Genomic DNA, 10,659 nt, shown 5'->3' with positions numbered 1-10,659 from the left:
CTGTTGCCGGACACACTGAACGAGGACTGCGCACTGAAAGCCTGGTGCGTGATGCTGGCTTTGAAAGTGCCAGACTGGAAACACGCACCTCAGGGCTAGTGCGAGGAGCAGGAGTAGGATGAGCTGGACTGGGCTGACGCACTGGAGGCCTGGTGCGTGGTGCTGGCTTTGGAGGTGCCAGACTGGAAACACACACCCCAAGGCTAGTGCGAGGAGCGGGAACAGGACGAGTTGGACTGGGCTGACGCACTGAAGGCCTGGTGCGTGGTGCTGGCTTTGGAGACGCCAGACTGGATACACGCACCTCAGGGCTAGTGCGAGGAGTGGGAACAGGATACACTGGGCCGTGAAGGCGCACTGGCGGTCTCAAGTGCAGTACTGGCACCGCCCTTACTGGCTGGATGCCCGCTTCCCCCTGGCAAATGCGGGACGCTGGCACCACGCACACCGGCCTGTGAATGCTCGGCCTCGACGCCGTGCGCATCACCGCATAGGACGGGGCCTGACCAGTAACATGCTGCCTCCGGTAAGCACTGGGAGTTGGCTTGGGGCTTAACTCTGGCCCAGCCAAACTACCCGTGTGCCCCCCCCAAAAAAAATATTGGGGCTGCCTCTCAGGCTTCCATGCCAATCGTGTTCCAATATAACAGTCCCGGTCCTCTCCAGCCTTTTTCCATGGTCCCTCTCCGGCTAGGATCTCCTCCCAGGTCCACGACTCCCGATAGCTTTTCTCCAGCTCCTTACCCTGCTGCTTGGTCCATTGGTGGTGGGAAGTTCTGTAACGGTCGTCGTATATAGTGGACCAAGGCGCAGCGGGTTGAGTGCTCATTATAACGTTTATTAGAACACTTACAAAAACAAAACAAGAAAACGAACGAACGAACAGTATTGCAGGCTAACACAGCAGTGCAAAAACAACTTCCCACAAAACCCATTACAAAAACACCCCTCTATATAGGACCTTCAATCAGAGGCAACGAGGAACAGCTGCCTCCAATTGAAGGTACATCCAATAACCCTAAACATAGAACTAAAAAGACTAGACCAGAACATAGAAATATACTAAAATAGAACATAACCAAAAACCCCGGAACACTCTAAACAAACACCCCTCTACCTAAACACATAGCCCAACAAACCCCGAAACACTCTAAACAAATACCCCCTGCCACGTCCTGACCAAACTATAATAACAAATAACCCCTTTACTGGTCAGGATGTGACACTATCTGTCTGCAATCTTAGTGTCACATGATCTCAGTATGTATACACCTGTTCTGAAAGGCCCCAGAGTCTGCAGCACCACTAAGCAAGGGGCACCACCAAGCAAGCAGCACCATGAAGACAAAGGAGCTCTCCAAACAGGTCAGGGACAAAGTTGTGGAGAAGTACAGATGAGGGTTGGGTTATAAAAAAATATCCAAAACTTTGAACATGCTCCTTTTTGATGATGGTGGGATGTTTCCCTTAAACCCCCCATGGTTTAAGGGGAAACATTTACATTTCTTGGAATAGCCTAGTCAAAGCCCAGACCTCAATCCAATTGAGAATCTTTGATATGACTTAAAGATTGCTGTACACCAGCAGAACCCATCCAACTTGAAGGAGCTGGAGCAGTTTTGCCTTGTAGAATGGACAAAACTCCCAGTGGCTCGATGTGCCAAGCTAATAGAGATATACCCCAAGAGACTTACAGCTGTAATTGCTGCAAATGGTGGCTCTACAACGTATTGACTTTGGGGAGGTGAATAGTTATGCATGCTCAAGTTCAGTTTTTTTGTCTTATTTCTTGTTTGTTTCACAATAAAAAATATTTTGCATCTTCAAAGTGGTAGGCATGTTGTGTAAATCAAATGATACAAACCCCCCCCAAAATATATTTTAATTCCAGGTTGTAAGGCAACAAAATTAGAAAAATGCCAAGGGGGGTGAATTCTTTCGCAAGCTACTCTATAAGCTCCTCATTTAACATGTCCAGACCGAGAGACATGGTCCTTATTTAACCAACAATGAGCAACTTCAGGACACTCCTGAGCGAGCCGCTCTATAAGGAAAGACAATCTGGCTGCTTGTCCAAAGGACAAATCACTAGCCTGTCCTGAGTGGCTCCAGTGTTAGCGTTGCGCTAGGAAATTAATATATCAACTGGACTTGTCCCGGATCCATTATGGTTTAAATTAATGAATCATTGAACAATATCCTTTGCTACTCTGCAGAGTGAGTGTGTATGTGGAATGATTGTGTGTGTGTTCCTGTGTATGTATGCGTGTGTTGCTGTGTACATGTGCGTGTGTTGCTGTGTACGTGTGCATGTGTTGCTGTGTACAGTACCAGTCAAAAGTTTGGACTCACCTACTCATTGGAGGGTTTTTCTTTATTTTTACTATTTTCTACATTGTAGAATAATAGTGAAGACATCAAAACTATGAAATAACACATATGGAATCTTATAGTGATAGGAGATATAGATATAATTTAATTGTATTATTATATGTAGTAGAAAGTGATGGGTTAGAAGAAGCCTACATAACAAACCCATGAAGTAAAATTGAACATCCATATATGGCCAGCTATGTAAACTTTAACATTGATTTATCCTGCAAAAGATGTCTGTCAATTGGTAACATACATTTTTGTCTTCTTCTAACGCCCGTTAAGGGCAAAGTAATCTAAAAGTAACTGAACGTAATCAGATTACGTTACTGAGTATGAATAATCCAAAAGTTACTGATTACAATTTTGGACAGGTAACTAGTAACTGTAACGAATTACATTTAGAAAGTAACCTACCCAACCCTGTTGGTACTGTGCGTGTGTTCCTGTGTATGTTCCTGTTTATATGTGTGTGTTTCTGTGTATATGTGTGTTATTAACCTGGTAGAAGTAAGGGTTGGGCTCTGACTCTCCCACTCCATTGAAGTCCTCCACGTTGAGGAGCTGGAAGTCGAAGGTCAGGCCAGGGTTAGGGGCCTGGAACTGGGGCAGCAGCTGTACGTGGGGCAGGTTCCCTAGCTGCTTATAGCGCCAATTATATAGATTACAGACTGGAGGAGACTGGAGGAGAGATGGAGAACCATGTTAGCATTAGCATAAGAGAAAGATTCACCATTCATTCCTATGGTTAGGGAGAGCCAACATAGTATTAGCATTAAAGAGATTCACTATTCACCACTTTAGCTTAGCGTCCATGTTAGTTAGTATACATAGAGGGCACCAGAGGTAATATAAACTCAAGTGACTATCCACTCAACTACTCAACTGACTAGACAATTAGCCAGGGAGACATGACCGTATTCACGTGTATCAACTGGTACTTAGCAACTATTGGATCATGGACATAGCCAGGGTTTTTTAATTGGCTAACAGACTAGTTATTTTCATCTCATCTTATGTTTAAAAGGATTAAAAGACGTCATACACACTAACCAAATATTGTGTTGATATTTTTGCACTAATGTTTGATGATCAAAAACCGCATGATAAAGTATTTTCACATTTCAGAAATATTTTGTATATGTTCAGACATGTTTCTTTGATTATAGATAATAAAACAATATCAAATCAAACGTTTTTATTTATAAATCCCTTTTTACATCAGCAAATGTCACAAGGTGCTTAAAAAGAAACCCAGCCTAAAACCCCAAACAGCAAGCAATGCAATGCAATATGTACTGAGCATTTCTGTTTTAACCATATTCACTGTTATGTCCCCAGTGCGCCTAACCCACCTGGCACAGGCACGTCCCTGGTCATCCAGGTCAACGGTGGGTACCCAGGTGTACGAAGAGGGTGCTCCATGTTGGAGTACTTCTGGAAGGCCATGTTCTTAATGACGGGGGGCAGCTGCTGGTGGTCTCCTATCATGATCCAACGCTTCCAACCTGCTGTAACCGTCCTCTGGGTTCTGGAGAGGAAAAATACTGTAGGTCAGTGTCAAGGTTCAAGGTCAGTTCAGTTCTCCTCCACAGAGACCATAGAGTGTTTGAGGGGAAATGACTGCCCATGCATTACCAATAAAAAAAATAAAAAATGTTTGATTGTAAAAGAAAAGTTTGCTTAAAGCTGCAATATGTAAACTTTTGGGCGACCCGACCAAGCAGTAGATCTGTTCTATGTGCCCTATTGCTATGCTTCCTGTGGTTTGTTTTTGCGTCTTACTTTCGGTTTTGTACACCAGCTTCAAACAGCTGAAAATACAATACTTTTGGTTATGGAAAATATATTTCACAGCGATTTAGATGGTACAATGATTCTCAACACTACACTTGCTTGTTTTGTCACAAACTGAAATTAGGCAAATTATTAGAATTTTAGCATCCAGGAAATGGCAGAGTGATTTATGCATAGTGCATCTTTAATTATGGACATGTCTTTCTTTAGGATGGTTAGATCTGATTGTACGGTGGTGATTAGCTAGTTAATATCTGTGTCAGTGTTGCTTTGGTTTAGCGCCCCCTTCCACAGCGTACAGGCCTTCCACTAGGACAACTCATAGACTGGTGGTCATGGGGAGACATATTGCAGCATTAGTGTGTGTTGGTGGTGAACATGTGTTGGGTGCTGACGTTCTTTGCATTTGTCTGCTGCCTCACAAAAGCACAGACCCCTGGAGAATAGCTGTACGCCTTCTCTCCCTGTTTCCTTATCCCTACTTGTTTTCTCTTTTCACAAGCAGCGAAAACATTCATTCGGTCTGCCTTGCAAACACCCCTCACCGCCACGGCACCTCTTCACACATCTGTTCTTCACCTGCTTTCGTTCTCTCCATTCTTACCCCTCTCTGCCTGTTAACTGAGTGGCGAACTCTGCGCTCCTTCATCGCCCTCCAGCTGGACCACAGGACTGTGTCGTGGTGTCAGATACAGCCTGGAAACAACTATCTGCACCAATGCAAAGCTCCAAGCAACTGAAGCAAAGTTATAATATTCCTTCAAAACTTCCAGAAGTATGTCTGTCCCTCCATCATATCTGCAAAGGACATCTTCAACAAAGTATATGCTTTTGGATAGGTGAAACTTGATGTCAAGACCAAGTCTTCAAATGGAGTAGAATTCAAAACCTCTGGCTCGTCCAACACTGACACTAGAAAAGTCAATGGCACCCTGGAGACAAATGGGGTGATTACGGTCTGACGTTTAAAGAGAAGTGGACCACAGACCACACTCTGGGGACTGAGATCACCACTGAAGATCAGGCAACCAAAGGACCGGAACTTACGTTCAACACCCAATTCTCACCAAATTCTGGCAAGAAGAGTGGGAAGGTGAAGACTGCCTATAAGTGTGAATATGTCAACCTGGGAGTGGATGTAGACTGACTTTGCCGGCCCGGCCATGCATGGGGCAGCGGTGGCCAGGTACGTGGGATGGCTGGCTGGCTACCAGATGACCTTCGACACAGCCAAGTCCAAAATGACCCAGAGCAACTTTGCTGTCAGCTACAAGACATGAGACTTACAGCTACACACCAATGTTAACGATGGCACAGAGTTTGGAGAGTCCATCTACCAGAAGGTGAATGACAAGCTGGAGACAGCTGTGAACCTTGTCTGGACAGCAGGCAGCATCTGCTTTGGCATCGCTGCCAAGTACCAGCTGGACTCCAGTGCCTCATATCCGCTAAAGTTAACAATGCCAGGTTGGTAGGAGTTAGCTACACCCAGACACTGCGGCCAGGTATGAAACTCACCCTGTCTGCACTGGTCGATGGCAAGAGCATCAACACCGGTGGCCACAAACTGGGACTGGGCCTGGAGCTAGAGGCATAAGTATCTAGCTAACCTGTCCAGTGAAGTCGTCATATTTAATATTTGACGGAATAGAAGAATTTGGCCAGATGTATTTCCAGCCAAACAACCCTTAAGGGATGTCTCAAAGGAAAGGGATGAATCTAATCTAAAGTAACAACATACATAACATAGCCCTCAGTTCTGTCAGTTAGATGGATCCCCAAACCATTAGCCACTGTCATTTCCTTTCAGTTGGTTGGTAGTCAGTCATCCTGTGTGTTCTACAGTAGCCAAGTACTACTAGGTCTGCTATTTATTCAGTCATGTAGCCCTATACTGTGTTGTACCACTAGTGAAAAATATCCTCCTCAAATAGAGCATTCCTTCTGCATCTTTTACATCTGCTTTAGTGGTTTGGCTCATTGGATTGGACAATATGAAGAGGGTTACATGAAGACACACTATATATACACACACAAGTATGTATGTGGACAACCCTTAAAATGTGTGGATTCGGCTATTTCAGCCACAGCCATTGCTGACAGGTGTACAAAATCGAGCACACCCCCATGCAATCTCCATAAACAAACATTGGCAGTAGAATAGCCTTAGTGAAGAGCTCAGTGACTTTGAACGTGGCACTGACAATGTCCCCGTGGACAAAGCGAGGCCCATACAGTTTCCTGAGAACGTGAAGCGAGGCGGCTATCTCTGTCGGTGCCGGAAACATGGACAATTCTGTGAACTGTCTTGTGCAAGTTTAAAATGGACACAATACCTGTTAGCAAAGGTATCAGCTAGAGCTGATGTGCAGGAGTTTAAAGGGATTTGTAGTTTTTCATGTCTACTTTTGATGCCAATTAGCATTTACAAATCTGAGCATAAATAGAGCAGAATACAGTGCATTCGAAAGTATTCAGACCCCTTCCCTTTATCCACATTTTGTTCCGTTCCAGCCTTGTTCTAAAATGGATTAAATAAAAATGTTCATCAATCTACACACAAAACCCCATAATGACACATCTATTAAAAATAACAAACAGAAATACCTTATAAGTATTCAGACCCTTTACTATGACACTCGAAATTGAGCTCAGGTGCATTCTGTTTCTATTGATCATCCTTGAGATGTTTCTACAACTTGATTGGAGTCCACCTGTGGTAAATTCCATTGATTGGACATGAATTGGAAAGGCACACACTTGTCTATATAAGGTCCCACAGTTGACAGTGCATGTCAGAGCAAAAACCAAGCCATGAGGTCAGAGAAATTGTCCATAGAGCTCCGAGACAGGATTGTGTTGAGGAACAGACCAGGGGAAGAGTACCAAAAACTGTCTGCAGCATTGAAGGTCCCCAAGAACACAGTGGCTTCCATCATTCTCAAATGGAGGAAGTTTGGAACCACCAAGACTCTTCCTAGAGCTGGCTGCCCGGCCAATCTGAGAAATCAGGGGACGAGGGCTTTGGTCAGGGAGACGACCAAGAATCCGATGGTCACTCTGACGGAGCTCCAGAGTTCCTCTGTGGAGATGGGAGAACCTTCCAGAAGGACATCCATCTCCGCAGCACTCCATCAATCAGGCCTTTATGGTAGTGGCCAGACGTAAGCCACTGCTCAGTAAAATGCACGGCAGCCCGCTTGGAGTTTGCCAAAAGGCACCTAAAGGACTTTCACACCATGAGAAACAAGATTCTCTGGTCTGATGAAACCAATATTTAACTATTTGGCCTGAATGCCAAGCGTCACATCTGGAAGAAACCTGGCACCATCCCTACGGTGAAGCATGGTGGTGGCAGTATCATGCTGTGGGGATGTTTTTCAGCGGCAGCGATTGGGAGACTAGTCAGGATCAAGGGAAAGCTGAATGGAGAGATCCTTGATGAAAACTTGCTCCAGAGTGCTCAGACTAGGTCAAAGGAGCACCTTCCAACAGGACAATGACCCTAAGCACACAGCCAAAACAACGCAGGAGTGGCTTCAGGACAAGTCTCTGAATGTCCTTGAGTGGCCAAGTCAGATCCGGACTTGAAGCCAATCTAACATCTCTGGAGAGACCTGAAAAAAGCTGTGCAGCGACGCTCCCCATCCAACAGAGAACGGACAGAGAATGAGAGGTACTGCAGAGACGAATGGGAGAAACACCCCAGATACAAGGTTGCCAAGCTTGTAGCGTCATACCCAGGAAGACTCGAGGCTGTAATCGTTGCCAAAGGTGCTTCAACAAAGTACTGAGTAAAGGGTCTGAATACTTATGTAAATGTATATTTCAGTTTCTTATTTTTAATACATTTTCAAACATTTCTAAAAAACTGTTTTTGCTTTGTCAATATGGGGTATTGTGTGTAGATTGATGAGGGGAAAAAAACAATTCCATCCATTTTAGAATAAGGCTGGAACAAAATGTGGAAAAAGTCAAAGGGTCTGAATACTTTGCGAATGCACTGTATATTGGTAAAAGTCCCCTTGTCCGAGAGAGATTTACAAGGTTATCAAAACGTCACGCCAGAGTAAGCCTACAAAAAACACAGCCCTTATTTTAAGTGTTTCTAATATCCCCCATGGGAAAACTGAATGGAACCATTTCCCTTTGACCGTAAGGTTTTATGGCTATTACAACACCTCCACTGTGGGGCTCTATAAAGACTGGATGGACCTATTAATCCTGAGTGACAGGGAATTCTCTTTTCAGGTATAGACCTGAAGATGGGCTTTAGACCTGAATAAAGGGGTTTAGCTCTGGTGGGTTTTCAGGTCTGGCTGTAGTAATTTACCTGTAGCAGGAGAGGGATGAAGGACTCAATCTCCAGGATCTAAGCTGCGTCCTCCATCAGGATGTTGTCATACTGAAAACAGAAGAAAAGAAGTGTAAGTGTCGAGTTGCCTCTGACTCGAGTACTGTGTGTCTGATCTTTATGTACAGGATTCTTTCTGGATCAAAAAGGAAGTTAGTGGGGGTGACAGGGGGCGTATCTGCATTTTAAATAACATTTTAGAGGCCCCACCTCCTACACCAGCAGGTACTTGGAGCGGTCCAGTCCGTTCATCAACAGCTCAAAGGCACAGAACTCCTGATTGGGGGACGGGACGGGACCAGGGGTGAAAATCTGATATCAACTTTGGAGGGGACAATTACATTACATTTTCTCAAGAGCAATTCCTGAGGGGGACACCAAAAGTAGTGCTGTAACACATAGCCTACATTGTAATATGGTAAATGTATATTGAGGAACCAAAGAAATAAGGTGTTTGCCGTACTCCTAACTACCGGTACCCAAAACTACACAACTAATCACAACAGCAACACTCCTTGTAGGCAACAGACACCGAGGCGGATCACTTTCCTTCTCCTGTGATTCTAGAGGGAGAGTCTAACATCTCTGAGCGGGGGGAGACAGACATATCTCTGCAGCACCATAATGGGCGAGGCTGAGCTGACGGAACACAGTAAAGTGTCTGCACAACGCATCACCGGCGGCAAACTATCTGCCCTCCATGACACCTACAGCACCTGTCACAGGAAGGCCAAAAAGATCATCAAGGACATCAACCACTCGAGCAACTGCCTGTCACACCGCTACCATCCAGAAGGAAAGGTCAGTACAGGTGCATCAATGCTGGGACCGAGAGACTAAAAAACAGGCCATCAGACTGCTAAACAGCAATCACTAACTCAGTGAGGCTGCTGCCTACATTGAGACCCAATCACTGGCCACTTTAATAAATGGATCACATTGTCACTTTTTACAATGCACTCTAAATAATGACACTTTAATAATGTTTACATATCTTACATTACACATGTCACATGTATATACTGTATTTTAAACCATCTATTGCACCACGCCTATGCCTGCCGCTCGGCCATCGCTCATCCATATACTTGCATGTACATATTCTCATTCATCCCTTTAGATTTGTGTGTATTAGGTAGTTGTTGGGGAATCGTTAGATTACTTGTTAGATATTACTGCACTGTCGGAACTAGAAACACAAGTATTTCGCTACACTCGCATTAACATCTGCTAAGCATGTATATGTGACTAATAACATTTGACTTGATTTACTTAATTGTTTGAAACCTGAACGTTTACTACATATTATGAGGCATGTCTTACCTTGCTTAAAAGTAGCCTAGCCAAAATCAGACCATTACCGTGGAGGCAATTATTTTATATAAAAATGATTTCATAGTCCAGTAGCCAAAGGCACAATCCTAGTCATATTAGCAACCATGCTAGTTGTTGCATATTAGATTTCCCGTCTTTCAAAAAAATTTTACCCCTTTTTTCTCCCCAATTTCGTCATATCCAATTACGATCTTGTCTCATCTCTACAACCCTCCAACGGGCCTGGGAGAGGCTGTCAGGTTCTTCATAAAGAGAGTAAAAAACGAACGGACGACTACGAAAAGCTCAAACCAAGTTTATTCACCCACTGTGTCAAAAAGCTGCAAAGACAAAGACATATTTACACAAGCACATATATTTATACCTTCCTCCTAATGCTGAGTCTCCTCCTTACACATCTGGACAGCCAATACATCTCTGTTCTAGACAGGACTTCAGTGATGCCTGTTCTTTCCCACTTTATCTCACACCTCCCCAACTCACGGCTGTCCTATTGACTTGAACCAGACGGTGGCCCTTCTCCTCTCCATAAGATAGCTGATATCTAACAATAACATGTTCTGACAGAATGTCAACTTTCTCACTCAGTGATTTCCATACCCTCAGTTCTGATATGATAACATGAATAAGGATATTTCATATTTCAAGTTAAGAACTCAGCCCCTATCAAGGCGAAGGTCGAGTCATGCGTTCTCCAAAACATGACCCGCCAAACCGCGCTCCTTAACACCCGCCCACTTAACCCGGAGGCCAGCCACACCAATGTGTTGGAGGAAACACTGCCTGCAACAAGGAGTCGC

The 10,659-nt window shown here is 44.3% G+C and overlaps 1 pseudogene; it reads left to right on the top strand.

Moving 5' to 3' along the window:
- Positions 1-496: 496 nt before the first annotated feature.
- Positions 497-5,767, top strand: LOC115162160 (voltage-dependent anion-selective channel protein 2-like; annotated as a pseudogene).
- The last annotated feature ends 4,892 nt before the right edge of the window (positions 5,768-10,659 follow it).

This window comes from Salmo trutta, chromosome 25 (genome assembly GCF_901001165.1).
Source record: "Salmo trutta chromosome 25, fSalTru1.1, whole genome shotgun sequence".
In the NCBI taxonomy this organism is placed as follows: domain Eukaryota; kingdom Metazoa; phylum Chordata; class Actinopteri; order Salmoniformes; family Salmonidae; genus Salmo; species Salmo trutta.
This window is presented reverse-complemented; position numbering and strand designations above follow the sequence as displayed.